Source organism: Vigna radiata, chromosome 6, assembly GCF_000741045.1.
Source record: "Vigna radiata var. radiata cultivar VC1973A chromosome 6, Vradiata_ver6, whole genome shotgun sequence".
Classification (NCBI taxonomy): domain Eukaryota; kingdom Viridiplantae; phylum Streptophyta; class Magnoliopsida; order Fabales; family Fabaceae; genus Vigna; species Vigna radiata.
This window is the reverse complement of record NC_028356.1, coordinates 26130661-26147632: the sequence shown is the minus strand read 5'-3', so window position 1 is coordinate 26147632 and position 16972 is coordinate 26130661. Positions and strand designations below refer to the sequence as shown.

The 16972-nt window shown below is 34.0% G+C and overlaps 1 long non-coding RNA gene across 1 annotated transcript; it reads left to right on the top strand.

The window, feature by feature from the left end:
• Positions 1-1236: 1236 nt before the first annotated feature.
• LOC106764527 lies at positions 1237-3704 on the top strand. Its single transcript, XR_001375928.2, has 2 exons — positions 1237-1443; positions 3147-3704. It is a non-coding gene; the product is annotated as an uncharacterized LOC106764527 (long non-coding RNA).
• Positions 3705-16972: the final 13268 nt, after the last annotated feature.

The following is a 16972-nucleotide window of genomic DNA, read 5'->3' as shown; positions in this document are numbered from 1 at the left end:
CATTACAACAGAGCAAACCTACAACAAAGTTACAAGAAATCATCCCTTCCTTGTCAACATTGAAACTAAAACTATTTGTATTACACATAAAACAAACACCAACAACATCAGCACATTCATCCACTTTTGAACAATGAACACTAATTTTTGTAAATTCACTATCATTTTCCTAGTACTATCCATGTCTTCACTGTTCACCAAAGTTTCTTTGTTTCCTTCACTGTTGAAGAAGCTACCCCTTTTGTCACCACCAATATCATTGCACCATTTGAAGAAGTTGCAACCACTTACTTCACCACCATTATGTAAAGACAACATTCAACTTAATTAGGGAGTACCACCTTCTTCTCACAAACAGTACCACAACTTAATTAGGTTGAATCTAACATACCTTATACTTGGAGCATCCCCAACATTGCTTGCCCCGATTCTTCGTAGTTTTGGCAGTTCTCACCACACAGCTCTGACCACAGTCGTAGATCGGTGAAGATGTACCATTTTCCTTCTGCCTGGCACTGCAACTCGATGAATAGCAAGAGAGCTCCTTTGACATTGTCTTCGAACAACAATAACCACAAGCTCCAACAACACTACACCCACCCGCGTCACAAAACTACAAGCTCGACCTCCTAACACACCCGTTTAATTTAGGGATTTCACCTTCAAATACAAGGACGAACGAACACATCAACGAACCCTAATTTCTCTAATTTCCCCAATTTCGCAAATTTCTCCAATTTCGCAACCTGACCCCAAAATAGGAAACATTGGTTTGTTTTAGTGATGTATAATTACATTTCGACAATTCATTATTTGATTATGCTTTTATTTTATTTGCCAATAATTTAAAAATGTTAAAAATCCACCTATACAGCTCAAACAGTGCCACCTGGATGCCTCAGCATGCCACCTGTTTTAAAAGTTAACGTCGTTAAGTGCATTTAACAGAAAGACTATTATTGAATCAATTTTATCAAATTAGGTATCCAATTGATCAGTTTCAAAATAGAAGGACCCAATTGGAACAACATCGCAAAAATAGGGACCTCCGAACCTATTAAACCTTAATTGTATTATATTATACTTAAAATAAACTAATTTATTTTTAATAAAAACTAAATAACTTATTTTTGGTTCGGTTTAAAAAAACTAAACTAATTATACTTTTAGTACAATTAACTGGTATAAACTGTGTGAACTGTGTTTTTATTTTTTTAAGTTTTTTGAGTCCTCATTTTCACTTTCTACCAACAAAAACCCTACACAGCTCAACATCTTCTGCATAGTGTATCGGCGTGACTGGTTTCGATCGGGAAGTGCCCTGCACAGAGTACCAGCGTGGGGTTGAGTGAAGCAGCGATGTTGCCTTGTGCTTGTAATCCCAAGACTGGGGCTAGGATCATTTCTTTGATTGGTGGTACCTGCACTGAAGGACCTGATTCGGTAAATGAATTTATGTTTTGTGTTGCTTTCAAATGGAGTCATTGGTGATAAAAGGTTTTATTACAAATGGGTCGAATGAATTTATGTTTTTGCGGGGATTATGAAGTTTTTTCATTTTCATCTTCTTCTGTTTGATGGACATTATTGTTTTGAAATTTGAATGAATAGGTTAGAGTAGCAGAAATCAAAGTTGCAGTTGAAAAAACTAGTGGCCTTGTTGTCCTGTTTTAAATTTTTGGTCAATCGGTCTTCAAGGACTCTTTTAAGCGTGTCTGAAATCATCAATTAACTCCTTGGTTTTTGGGTTGTGCTTACAAATATAATTAATGGTTTTGTTAGATCTCTTGGAAATGTCTAGATTTGAGTTTTGTTAGTTTACGACATTATGTGTTATCACTACAGACATGTTTAGGGTTGTGTGCATGCCCACATTTGTGTTGTATAAAACCTCTTGTTTTGCCAATCATCTTTTTAGTCCGATTTTTCTAATTGCTTCAGCTTGGTTGAGTGGGCACATACGGTCATGTCCATTATAACTGAAGATTTACTCCATCATTTTCAGTTACTTGGTGTCGTTGAAGCATTGGCTGCTATTTTCAAGGATTTTTTTTTTGCCTTGTTTTGTTTAGACCCTAAAATGAAAATGTTTTCATCTATCATTTGTGTAAGGATTTGTACAAATTATTTGAGGTAGATAATGGTGCATAATTGTCTGGGATAGCTTGTCATGTTGTGGTTAATTGTGCTACTTTATATTTAGGAATCTTATCTTGTAGGAAGCTTACCTATTCTTACACATGTTATGTTCGCTTAGTTAATAGGACTATTGAGTGTTAGTATAAATAGGACTGTTAAGTTAGTATTTGTATCTCATCTTCAGTACACACTACATCAATTCAATATTCCGACTTTGAGTATCTATTATATTTTCTTCTTCTTTGCTTAGATTGCATAGTGTCAGAAAAGCATTGGAACCATACTGATTGTGAGTTTACAAAATAGGGTCCATATCATCACCCACTTCATGAAAATTGTATTACTATTATAAATAATATTAATTCTTTTGGTTGCTTAATCTTAGTTGAAATTATAATTTTTAGGTGAACATATAGAACCGAATAACACATTACAAGAATCATATATGCTTTTTGGAATTGAATAAGTAGAAACTTTGTTAGAATCATACTGTCCAGTTTCTTGGTAGCCAGGGCAGGAGCCTCTAGAGTGTCCTTGATTTCGGGGGGATAGAGCTTGTACAAAATCAATTGTGTGAGAAGAAGACAAACAAGTGCGGGTAAACTAGCAGCCTTAAACCAAGTGACCCAAGGGTTTGGAACTATCACCCCAAGCTCCTCTGCTAATTTGATACACAACAGATTTTGAGTTGTAGTAGTTAGGAAAAGAGCACTAGAGTTACCAACAGACTGTCATAGGTTAAAGAGGCAATGCACAAGTTAGGAAAATGGTTTTTAAATATCTAAAACTTCGACTGTGTGAATAAAATTTAAAACAGATGAATCGTTTTTTATTTAACCCTGTTTATATCTAAAATTTTGACCCTGTTTAGCGTGGTTACACTAGCAGTTTTGCTTTATCTAAACTCATGGACAACTATATAAAAGCTTCTCTTAATGGGTGGGAAAAGTCCTTTTTTTTTCTATATTGTTATTTTTTAAATAAATTTTATTTGTGTTTGCATGCAGTGGTGTTGTTGATCAGGAACCGTAATGCTAATCAGTAGGAAGAGACAATTTCAGGGTGTCCTCAAAGGTGCGGAAAAGTATTTAAGATAAATTTTAATGGTGTTGAGGCCAATTTTCATGTGTCTTGACAACTTAGGGGAGGCTTATTTCTTGAAGGAGGTGGATTATGATAAATTGATTGATTCAATCGAGGTTGTTCAAGATTCCATTGACAAAAATAATGGCTATTTGGGTAATGTTCATAGACTTGATCATAGCATATCGGATTCTATGGTTCTGAAGTTGAAAGAGTAGTGTGATTCCTTTGTTGAGCATGCGCCTCAAATTCAAAGGTCAGAATCTGATATTGATAGGAGATTTTACGAATTCCCAGATGATCGATCTTCTTTATAAAATTCAGTTGAGTTGTCAGAATACGACTCTAATTCATTCGGGAGCCTAGAGGGAGACGATTTTTCAGAGTCACAAGGTTTTGAAGAACGTATCTTAAATGTCAACTGAATTCTTGAACTGGTTTACTAAATTCATTATAAGTAAACTAAAAATTAGTTTATTGAACTGCACTGTGCCATGAGTGAACCAAAACTAATTCAGTTCAATTCGCCTGAACTATTTTTTAGACAAGACCATATAAGAGGGGTGTCATTGTTTCAAATCTGATTTCCAGGACCAAGTTTGAGATGTGATTAAATCTAATTTCAGAACCGGTTATTATATTCATTAACATACTTTCTATATCTTTGGTTTAAACTTTAGTTTTATTGTGTTTATGTAATGTTATGTTTCAATGGTAATCAAGGGTGATAACTCTTAATCCGAACTGCCCCAAGACTTAAACTTTCCAATAAAACAACTAAAATTGCATCCGAAGAAAATAAAATAAAATAAAAGAATTAATTTGCTTATAGCATTTTACAACGTCATAGTCTTGCTAAGATGGAATCAACACCATCCCCTGATTCTTCAGGAAGAGTACAACTCCCCTTTGTGCTAGCAACATGGGAAACCCCCTTTGGTGGACCTTGAATAGTCAATCTTAAGGATGCTATCTCTGATTTGATTTCTGACAATAACTCATTTCTCAGTTCTGGGAACAATTCTTTCTTAAACTCATTTCTTAACACCTTTTTATCGGATTCACTAAGTTGTTCTAAAGTAACCTTTTGAGTAGGACCACCAAAGAATTGCTTGAGTCCTACCCCTCGTCCAACACCACGGATATGTCCTGGATGCTCCGGACATCCAATGGCAACCGCTAATATGTCATCTCGACCTTCTTGAGTGAATGACCCTTGAAAGCTTTTTTCCACTAAGTCATCCTGAAAAAATAGTGTTTTAGTCCATCTATTACAGAATACATGCCAAAAAATATATCTGAAGACATTAAAATTAAATTTAGGCTTCTTTTGAGTTTCTAACAATCTTCTTCGCTACAAGTCGAGTTTCTTCAGAAGTGTATTCTCTTGATAGCTTAGTGCGAGCTCTCTTCCATTTCAATGTATCACAACTTGTATTATCAATTTGAACTTTTTCTTTAAACCACTTTAAGAAAGTCTTGTTATGCTCATTAATCAACCACTTCTCAGGCATCCGTGGATTATCTCTCTTTACAATGTCTTTGTGAGCACTTAGGTAGGGTTGGACAATGTCAGTGTTATACAAGATATAAAAATGTGCTTGGATAACTTCATGTCGTTCCAATGTCACCACGTTTTCACTTCGAGTACCTTTACCAGCAATTCTTCCATGGTGGCGAGTTTTAGGTACCCCTATAGCTTCAATTTCTGATATGTATTTTGTACAAAACTCAATAGCTTCCTCTACAATATATCTTTAAACAATTAATGCTTCAGGACGATATTGGTTCTTCAAATACCCTTTCAATATTTTCATGTATCGCTCAATTGGGTACATCCATCGCAAGAACACAGGTTCACAAAGTCTAATTTCCCTTACTAAATGTACAATCAAGTGAACCATGATATCAAAAAATGATGGAGGAAAATACATCTCCAACTCACACAATATAACTTTAGCCTCATTCTCCAAATGATCCAACCATGCAGGCTCAAAAACTTTACTACAAATGACATTAAAAAAGAAACATAATCTAATTAATGCATATATAATATTCTCAGGCAATATTCCCCGAATCGCCACTAGTAGGAGTTGTTGCATTAAAACATGACAATCATGAGATTTTAACCCAAGTAATTTCAAATCTTTCATAGATACAAGTCATTTCACATTGGAAGAGTAACCATGCGGAACTTTCACACCACGTAAAAACTCACAGAAACTTCTCTTTTCTTGTTTAGATAATGTGTGACATGTTGGAGGCAATTATGTTCATTTGCCATGAGATTGTGGAGCTAATTGTTCTCTTATTCCCATTTCAACCAAGTCCAAGCGGCTCTTCATACCATCTTTTGTCTTGCCTTGAATATTAAGGAGTGTTCCAATAATACTGTCACACACATTTTTCTCTACATGCATGACATCTATACAATGTCTCACATCAAGAATCGTCCAATACGGGATATCAAAGAAGATTTATCTTTTCTTCCATATGTTTGTTGTTGTGGCTTGCTTTTTTGTCTTGCCAAGCACAACATTGATGTCCTTTACACGTTCATATATTTCTAATCCACTTAAAGGTGTTGGAGCTATTTCATTTTCTTGACATCCATTAAATGTTTTTTTTTAATTTAAGAAAATGATGTTTTGCACTAAGAAATCTTCGATGTCCAATGTAAACCATTTTCTTTCGATGCTTAAGTTGATGGTGAAATGTGCCTTCTTCACATATAGGGCATGCTTTGTGACCCTTTGTGCTATACCCACTCAAATTACCATATGCTGGAAAGTCATTGATTGTACAAAATAACATGGCATGCAACTTAAAAGTGAAGCCTGTGTACCTGTCAAACAAATCAACGCCTTCCTCCCATAACATTTTTAAATCTTCAACTAGTGGTCTTAAATAAACATCAATGTCGTTTCCTTGTTGTCGTGGACCAAAAACCATTAAAGATAACATGACATATTTACATTTCATGCACAACCAAGGAGGTAAGTTGTAGATCTTTAACATGACAGGCCATGAGCTATGTCTACTACTCAAGTTACCGTACGGGTTCATTACATCTGTAACAAGTCCAAGTCTAAGGTTTCTTGGATCATTTCCAAAATATGGAAACATTGAATCTATTGTCTGCCATTGACTACAATCAGCTGGATGCCTTATTTGATAATCTCTTTTACGTTTATCTGCATGCCATCTAATGAGTTTTGCATCTTTGACATTAGCAAATAATCTTTTAAACCTTGGAATTATAGGAAGATACCACAACACCTTTGCTGGAACACCCTTCCTCACATCATCTTCGAAGTCACCATCTTTTGGCCTGTATCTTGATAACCCACAATGTGGACATTGATGTAACTTTTCATATTCCTTCCTATACAATACACAATCGCTCGGATAAGCATGAATCTTTTTATACTCCATACCCATTAGATATAATATCTTCTTCTCATCATAATTAGATGTTGGCATCGTGTTACCTTCAGGAAGAATGTCACTCACTAACTCAAGCAATTCGGTGAAACTCTTATCACTCCACCCATTTCTTGCCTTCACATTAAACAGTTTTAATATTACCTACAATCGAGTGTACTTAATGCACCCCGAATACAAAGGCATTTGTGCATCACTACACAAAGTTTCATACATATGTGATCGTGCAAAGACATCATCTCCAACATCACGAATCATTTGCTCAAAACCATCTTCCATAAAGAAATCTACTTCTTCTGCTTCAGTTTGAGACACATGTGCTATTGGCACTTCTACTAATTCACCATGCCATGTCCACTTGGTGTAGCTTTTTAGGAACCCATCACACAAAACATGCTCTCGTATTGCTACAATGGGTAGTCTTTACTAGTTCAAGCAATTCACACATGGACAATAAAATCTTCCATTATCATTTGTTACATTCCTAGCAGCAAATTCAATAAATTGTTTCACTCCTCTCTCCTATTCTTCGGTTGTTCGTTTAGAATTTATTCAACTTCAGTCCATATTAACGTTCTGTGCCAATGAACTGAAACCAAGAAAGTGGTGACACTTTAACGTTTATTTAACAACATTAGGCTTTATTTCGAAAATCTTATTCCAAAACGAGGGGTGGTCAAAAGAATTATAAGGGTGAAGGAAGTAAAAGTCTAATACTAAATACACAAGAAACCCATCATCATACCCCAATATGTATTTTTATTAACACCATCATACCATACATGTTAATAAAAGATTATTCATTATATTTAGAGTACAAATCTATCAAAAGAGTCAAAGTAAATTCATAACTCAACCTTATCACTGATACAGTCAAACTAACTAAAGTAAGTAAACATAATTACTTATTTTAGTTAGATGAATTAAGTTGAGTTAAACTCTATTCACACGACCAGCAACCATCATTGCTAACATGTAAATTCAGTGGGAAGAACACTAAGAGATCCAATGCATGTTGTGGAGCACTTACTTGTAGAATATCTTGCAGAAAATTAAGTCAAACTACCCAAGTGCAGCAGCTGTAGCTTTCAACCGAAAAAAAAAATTGAAGCATCAAAAGATAATTTAATGAACAACAAGAAAACTGAGAAAAGGATGGAAATTTAATGAAGCATCAAAATTGTTAATTATATGATAAGGTGCCACTTTCTCATCAACTACCTGAATTTAACACAATAACAACCTTTACTGTTTTCTATAACTTTCAAATTGTTTGTGACGTTTGAGAGAATATCAAAGAATAAATAAATGGAATTCAAATTTCATTTATCAAATATTAAAGAGCCAAATCAAACATTTGACATGAAATACATTATTATATTATCGATCATACAAACAAAATAAATTATTAATTGTGATTTTTAGGAAATAAAGTTTTTTTTCATAGCCTTTTATAATCACTTTCCCCGCACAACTTCTCTTCTATCTTGCCTCATTCCACAGTCATATTGAACAGAGAGAAGGACATTCAAACATATACAAGCTAGCAGAGTTTTCTAAAATTAAACGACGCCAAATGCTATGGAATGCCATGCAAGTAAATTCACCACAATATGAAATCTCAAGTCCTAGATAATTTTAGTGGGAAATCTATGCCAATTTCCTTTTTCTTTTGTACATTCACAACTAAGGAAATCATAATACTCTCATCTGTTAACTAAATTAAAGAATACATTTCATTGTGCGCCTAATTTTTGTTTCTAATTCTGAATAAAACAATAAGGGATCAGAAACAAGAGTCATTCAAATCAAAATCAACAAGTAACCGTAGTTTTCATTAGATGCATGCTTTATCGGGCCATGCAATTAACCAATCAAACAGATGAAGGCCTGAAACAGTATATTAATACCACACAATATGTTTGCATCATTTAGCTAAAAAAAATAGGCAAGCAACTGGTAAAATATAGCATGTGTAACCACAATCCAAATAAGGCCACTAACAATGTAGGCAACTCTGATAATGCAGCTGCCAAATGATATTATCATTTATTGAACACTTCCGCTCACTGATAACCATAATTTTGTTTATATTTCCTATATGAATCAAGGGGGGAAAATATAAAGTAACAAAGAAATTATTAATTTAGGAAAATACATCTAGAAATACATAAGACAGATATCAGGAAAATACATCTAGAAATACTTACTTTTTTGTAAAGTAGTAACTATACTGATATAGTGATTTCTCTGGTAGTTATAGTTATTTTCATGTACACAACACAAGGTTCTCTTTGGTTGCATTTTCCGTCTTCCTAAAATACACAGAATATTGTTGCTCTGTTTGACATTGGTTGTAACTCCCAAAAAACGAAAGTCACAAATTAATCTAAAACATAGTCGTGGTTGATATTGATAGTGTGGTACATAAAGTTTGGGAATCCTAAGTGAAACCATTACCTATGGATTAATCTAAATACATGTCTAATCCATTACCTCTGCCTACCCAATTATCAGGAACATAAGAAATGACAAACAGTACGTAAGACCTATTTCCATGTGAATACAATAATTTAGCTCATAAAACAATAATTTATTTATTTTTCATATCAATACTTATAAAATAATTCCAAATAAACTCTAACTTGAACTTTGGAAGAATTTTTTATCATCCATCCTCATGCCACAACTTGGACCAAAAACTGTCCACTGTACATTTGTGGAACAACACTGAGGAAATATCTCTAACAGTGAATGCAAGCACTCATCACACTGATCATTTTGAATACCTCTATCGCACTGCATACCAACACATATATAACAATTAGGTATTATTATTTTAACCTCCATCTCCTCTTCTATCCTTTTGGATACCCTGAAATAGTATCAAGTACATAGAAGCATTTAATTTGATTAACATGTCATAAGAACAACCTTCTACCCTTTCCCTTCGATAATGACAACAACAACAAGATTTGGACAATTGTATCCCACAAGACCAAAACCAAGGATAAAGAATGAAATATTCTGAAAAGGCAACAAATGAGAACATTACTTTTCCTAGTAAGACAATGACAGAACAATGAGAAGAAAAATAGCAGACAATTAATAGAAGAAAATCATAACAAATTAGAAAAAAACAAATTAATAAAACCTACTTCGTCAGACTTCGGAGATTTCGACGAACGGCGGAGGCAGAAGTAGAAATAGTGCTTTCAATTTGTTGGCCATCGTCTTCCCCTAACCTAGATCTCCTTCTCTCTATAACCTAAACCACAACAACAATTGCGCGGAGGGAGTGTTCTCGGAGTGTTCGGAGGGAGGAGTACCGAGAAATTAGAGATGTGTGGTGTTGATGATGCTTTAGACACGAAGGAAGAGACGAAGAGCAGAGTATTCGGAGCTTTTGACACGAAGAGCGGAGTGTTCGGAGCTTGAGACACGAAGAGCGGAAGAGGAACGAGATGAGGGAAACATTGAAATGAAATTAGGGAAATGTGAAAAATTAGAAAGGAGGAGATATTATAACTGATTTCTAAAACTCCGTTATAATAGTTTATGAACATATTTACAAGTTTATCATCGCGTTTGATATTTCTAAAACAAGTTTGTCATAGGACTTGTTTTGGGTGGCTAATTAATAGGACTTGTTTTTATTTCTGTTTTATTTTACTTTTATTTTCATTTTTTATTTTATTTTGTTTTATTATTTTTATTTTACTATTTAGTATTTGATTTAGTTTTTTATTATTATTATTATAATTATTTGATTTTATATTCTATATTCTTTTTGAAAAAAAAACGTGAATAAAAATAATAAAAAAAAGAAGGAAAAAAAAGAAAACGACAAAGGTGCAAGCTACACCATGGACACAGACTTCGGCTCTCTACTCCACCCAACCTGTAACCACCCCAACGGATTCGCCTCAAAGACTCCCACGCTACGATTCACACACAACTCATATTCACCCTAACCGACCTCATTCGTTTTACACAAAAACCTATCTCTTCACTCATCATACTCCTTCATCGTGAGAAATAAAAAACAGAGGTCTCGTCCGTCTCCCTCGGACCTTTCACATCCATAAACAACACCACCTAACGCATCATCCAGGCTTATTCTTTGATATCGGCCTCAATTTTCCTCCCTTTCTCGGCCATCATTTTTTTTCTTCACATACATACAACCCCATTTTGGTTGGCCACGCCTCATGGCTCCAACAAGTCATCCCCTCCAACCGAATTCATCCCTTCAACCATCACATACAACCACATACTCCTTCATCGTTAGAAATTCAACTAAAAACAGACGTACCCTAATTTCCTCCAACATACAGCACAACCATCTTCAAGAGAGAAAACCATAGACATTTACATTAAAATTTCAATTGCATTTGGTGGTTGCGACTACATTCGACTACTTACCATAGTTCCCTTACACCATTTTCGGATGGCACTTGCATCTTCATTTCAAAACCCTCATCCATTTTCCGTCGTTTTTTTACATCCAATTATTCGGATAAGTGTTGAATGGTGAAGGCTGGCAAGTGAAGTGGAGAGGGAGGAGAGTGGGAAGTGGTATCGCTGCATCGGTGTTGCGGAGCGATGCCACTAGCAGGAGAGGTTGAACCGCTGTGAAGGGCGATTGTGCTACTAACCTAGACGACGGTGTTGATCGGTGACGTTGGGCGGTGGTCTGGCTTGCGGATTGTGGTGGCTGAGCTTTCCCAACAGGTGATTCGCAAAGAAAGAACTATCTCCCTCACGCGCGAGGAGAAGAAGGGAGCAAAGCCACCAGCTCTAGGAAATGCCATCGGTCCTAGGCAGCGCTGGCGGCTGTCTCGAAAGTTGTCGCGGCAACGCGATGGAGGTGGGAAGAGCTCAACGGAGAGCGACGACCCTTGTTTGGTGGTATCAACGACGATGAACAACCGGCGCCGTCCATGGTCCAGCGGGTTTCTCTCGCACGAAGAGAAGAAGGCGAAAGAAGTTTAGTGTCGTGGCCGACGATGGCTCTGGCGACGAGTGTCGATGCCGTGAACAGTGGACTGTGGTGGCCGGTTGGGTGGTGGCTGGTTGTGGCTGTGAGCGGCGAAGGTGAGATATCTAACTTCCTTCATTCAGAGAAGATGACCCTGGGTCTTGATGGTGCTTAATAGGGGTGGGCAAATCGAACTGAATTGTACTGCACTACTATCTATTTCTAGAAATGGAAAATTATGCAAAATTGAAAATTGAAAAATCGTTATATAATAATCCAAAAAAAGCAATAGAAAAGAAAAAGAGAGGTTCGAGATGATTTTTCAATCTTTTATACTGGAGAATCTAGTATTCTTATGCATGAATTCGATAGTTGTGGTCAGACTCTATTATGGATTTATGACCACATTTTCCATAGGGCCCTCTTATCTCTTCCTTCTTTGAGCTAGACTTGTAGAAGAAGGAACCGAGAAGAAAATAGCAGCAACAACTGGGTTTATTACTAAACTGAACTGTAAAACAGTTCAGACAAACTGAACTGTTTTTGGTTTTATCAAACTGAACTGAACTATACTAAATTGTACTAAATTACAGTATGAACTGAAATGAACTATTAACTGAATTGTAAACTACGCTAACTGAACTATTAACTGAACTGTAAACTACACTAACTGAACTGAACTATTAACTGAATTGTAAATTGCACTAACTAAACTATTCACTAAATTGTAAACAACACTAATTTTAACTAAACTACAATATAAATTGAACTGAACTACTAATTATACTAATTTTAAACTGAATTGTACTAATTTTTAAACTAAATAGTATAATAATACATGTTCTTTATAATTGAAATTTATTTTATTTTATTCATAAGTGTCTAATAAATTAATTTTTAATTAGTTAATATTATTGTTTTCTATTTTATTTATATTTTTTTATTATTAAAAATTATTTTATTTTTTATTTACTTATTTTATTTTATTAATAAAAAGTATAAAAAATAACATCATACACTAACATAATATATATATATATATATATATATATATATATATATATATATATATATATATATATATATATATATATATAACTTAAAAAATATAAAAATATAAATTATACTTTTTATTTTTATTGATAAATTTTGTGATAAAAAAATTGTCTTAAAAAATTAATTGTTATTTTTTTATGTGAACAATTTTTTTTATTAATATTTTATTATTAAATAAAGTTTTCTTGACAAGACGAAACAGTTGAACCAGTTGAACTGGAACTAGAGAAGATGTAACAGTAGATACAGTTCTTACAGTTAACTGAACTGTAACTTTTATAAGTTCAGTTTTTAAAAACTGAACCATAAAATAGTACACTGAACTGTCAGTAAAAGTAGATCAATTATTTTTAGTATAATATAGTACAGTTTACTGCAGTACACTACAGATCAGTTATTTTTGTCCAACCCTATTGCTTACGCAAATGAGAGGAAATTGGAGGAACCCTAATTTTTCTGATTTGGGGAAACAAAGGGCATTGGGCCTGGCATGGGTGTCCTTTCTCTCTTCCTGTCGCCACACACAAATCCCATTTGCACCCCCTCTATTTGGGTTGTAGCCCACTCCATTGCTGCAAACAGAAAAAGGGCCTTGGGCTTGACAAACAAACCTTCAGTGGCACCCCCCAAGTTGCACCACTACACCTCTTATGTCCATTTGGGCCTGAGCAAACAGATCTGGCACCACCCCTGAATCTCATTGCGCACCCATATTTTAGTTGGGCTTAGGCCATGCCACCTCAGGTTTTTTGGTACACCTTTTCTCCATTGGGCCAGAATCTTTGTATTTCTAGTTTGCTTTTTTATCTCTCCTTTTTTTTTTATTCCTATTGGTATGTTGTGTTTTTATTTTATTTTCTTTACTTTTATTTATTTACTTTTGGTATTTATTTGATTATCGTCTCTTTGCTGCATTGTATATTTTCATTCAAATATTACAAAAACAAAAGAAGTAATAATAATAATAAAATTATAAAATAAAAAAATTAATATTGTAAAGGTATAATATACAAAAATATGTTTTAAAGGTTAAGCACACGTGTGATCGCTCGCAACGTCTTTGTGCTAAAACCTTTTCTCTTTCTTCTAAAAATAATCAATAAAAATGTTTTAAAGGTTAAGCACACATGTGATTGCTCGCATCGTCCTTGTGCTAAAACCTTTCCTCTTTCTTCTAAAAATAATCAATAAAAATGTTTTAAAGTTTAAGTACACGTGTGATCGCTTGCATCGTCTTTGTGCTCACAACCTTTTCCCTTTCTTATATAAAAATACCAAAATATAAACATTTTCAAACAAACAAACAATCTTTCTGCTAGAACTACATAACCTTGATTTCTCATTTTGAGAATACGTAGGAGCAAGGTCAATCCTTGTCAGACAAAAAAAATAAAAAATATTCTTTGTTTCTTTAGAATTTTATTTTCGGGGATGATTAAACATTTTGAAAACCACATCACATTCGCGTATTTAATTAAAGGTATTACCTTAGGGCAGGCGTTGTAGGGTGCTAATACATTCCCTACGTGTAACTGACTCCAAACCCAGAATCTGGTTTTCGTGGAATTTGTCTTATCTTCTTATGGTTTTTCCGTAGTTTTTCATAATAAACTATGGTGGCGACTCCAAAACTCTTTTCCAAAAACCTGTTTCTTTTTTTGGATCGTCTTCCCGTCACGATTCCGGTTGCGACAATAACTGATTTACAAAACTACGTTATAATATGTCTTACACTTATTTACAAGTTTGTCACCACATTTCATATTACAACTGATTAACAAAACTACGTTATAATATATCAACCTATTATAACGGATAATTTTTATTCGTTATAATAGGGTCGTTATAAAAAGCTATTTTTCCACTAGTGTTTGTTCTCTTTCACGAAAATTACTTGCTCCAAATTCTTCTACACGATCTAAGGTAGCTTTTACTTGGTTAGATCTACAGAGTTTTATCCAACTTCTTTACTTACTTCTTCCTATCTTCAACTAACCTTCTCTCTTCTCTTCTTCCTTACTATTTTTTATTGAGTTTTATGAAGAGGAAATTAAGGTTTTATCCTTGAAGATAGCAACCTTATGTTTGGATGTTTCTAAAAAAAACTACAAAAAAGAAAGGCACTATCGACGACCATCATCCCTCGAAAACAGCCAGAAGCCGTTAGTAATAGCCTATTATCGACGGCTTAACAATGACCAGAGTACCGTCAGTAAATCCTTTGTCGCTAACACTTACCGACGGCTTTTGCCTTTCGGTAGTTACCAAAGGGCACAAGCCTTCGGTAATTACTGAAGGGCAAAAGCTTTCGGTAATTACCAAAGGGCAGAGGCTGTTGGTAATTATCGAAGGGCAAAGGCTGTCAGTAATTACCGAAGGGTAGAAGCCTTCGGTAATTACCAAAGGGCGAAAGCCTTCGGAAATTACCAAAGGGCGACCTTTAAGCACACTTTTTATGTTCTAAATAGTTAAACTTATAGTTTGAGGTAATTCTTTGCTTTTGACAAGTTCCATAGCTTCATTCCACTAGTTTAGACATATCAGGATGTTCACATTACTTTAAATTAGTCTACATTAGGTCTATTTGCAATTTTTCACCCTTTAAGCACATTTTTTAGGTTTTAAATACTCAATCTTTGAGTTTGAGGTAATTATTTTCTTTTGACAAGTTTCATAGCTTCATTCCACTAGTTTAGACATGTCAGGATGTTCACATTACTTAAAATTAGTCTACATTAGGTCTATTTGCAATTTTTCACCATTTAAGCACACTTTTTAGATTTTAAATACTCAAACTTTGAGTTTGAAGTAATTCTTTTCTTTTGACAAGTTTCCTAGCTTCATTCCACTAGTTTAGACATGTTAGGATGTTCACATTACTTAAAATTAGTGTAATTAGGTCTATCTGCAATTTCTCACCCTTTAAGTACATTTTTTTAGGTTCCAAGTAGTCGAATTTTGAGTTTTAGGTAATTGATCCAATTTGACATGTTTCTTAGCTTCATTTAACAACTTCAAACTTGTTAGGATGTGTAGAATACACATTCTTATGCTAGTTTAGTGCAGTTTGCAAATTTTGACCATTCTAGTTTAATTTTAGGTGTTCAATAGTCAAATTTTGCTTTTCTTCTTATTTTCTAAGTGTGACTTCATTTTTATGTTTCTTTCATCTTTTAAAAGTTGTCTACATGGTTATTTTACATTTTGAATGACTACTTCAATACAGATTTTATTCTTACCACTTTTTGCCTATTTAACTTACTACCTTTAGGTTCTACTTTATCATATTTTGACTTTTACTTACTTTTTGTAGTATCAGTTTTTTATTAGGTAGGTATAATCGTTCTAAACTTGATAGGACAGTTTCAGTTAATACTTGTTAGGACAATTTAAGCATCCATTCAGTTAAGCATACAAAGAAGTGAGATACCATAGAACAAAGAAAAAGCTCTCTTTCACTCCATTTTCATTGCTCTCACTAGTTTTCTCTCTAATTGTATTTGTGTGAGCAACTTTGTAGACTCTAACTTGGACAACCATGGTTACAAAGTCTAGAAGGTTGTAACAACCTAAAAGGCTATCAATACTAGAGATATCCTTGTCAAATTTATTGTGCAGTTTCAAACCACACCTAAAAACCAGAATATGCAAGAGAAATAGTGAAAGATAATGCAAATATGATTATGAGTAAAAACTAGATTAAGTGGATTATGTACAAAAAGTGGAATAGGAAAAGGATGATGACAAAAGTGAAAAAGATGACAACAATGAAAAATGAGGAAAAGAATGGAAGGATCTATTCAAAAAGTTAACAAAGGGTGCAAGGAAGAATTGTTGAGCACATCAATCTTGCTATAGGACTCAAACAACGAAGAAAGTTAGGCCTTAACATTGGGTTATTAAACTTATTAAACTCTGCCTACAAACTTTTGAGTCTTGTGTTAAATTTTGTTGTCGAAATTTCTATTCAAATATAGAACAAGAAACAACATGGAATTGATCACTATTTCACATTTCTATTCAAATATAGGTTAATGAATATGATTACTTATGTGAACCAAGCAAAAGAAAAATATTATTTGGTACTAACTGCATGCAAAAGTGAATACAACAAGCAATATGCTAATGCAAGGTAACATACTAAACTAAATGGAACAAAATCTGCACCTAATGGCCTCTAATATATATATATATATATATATATATATATATATATATATATATATATATATATATATATATATATATATATATATATATATATATATA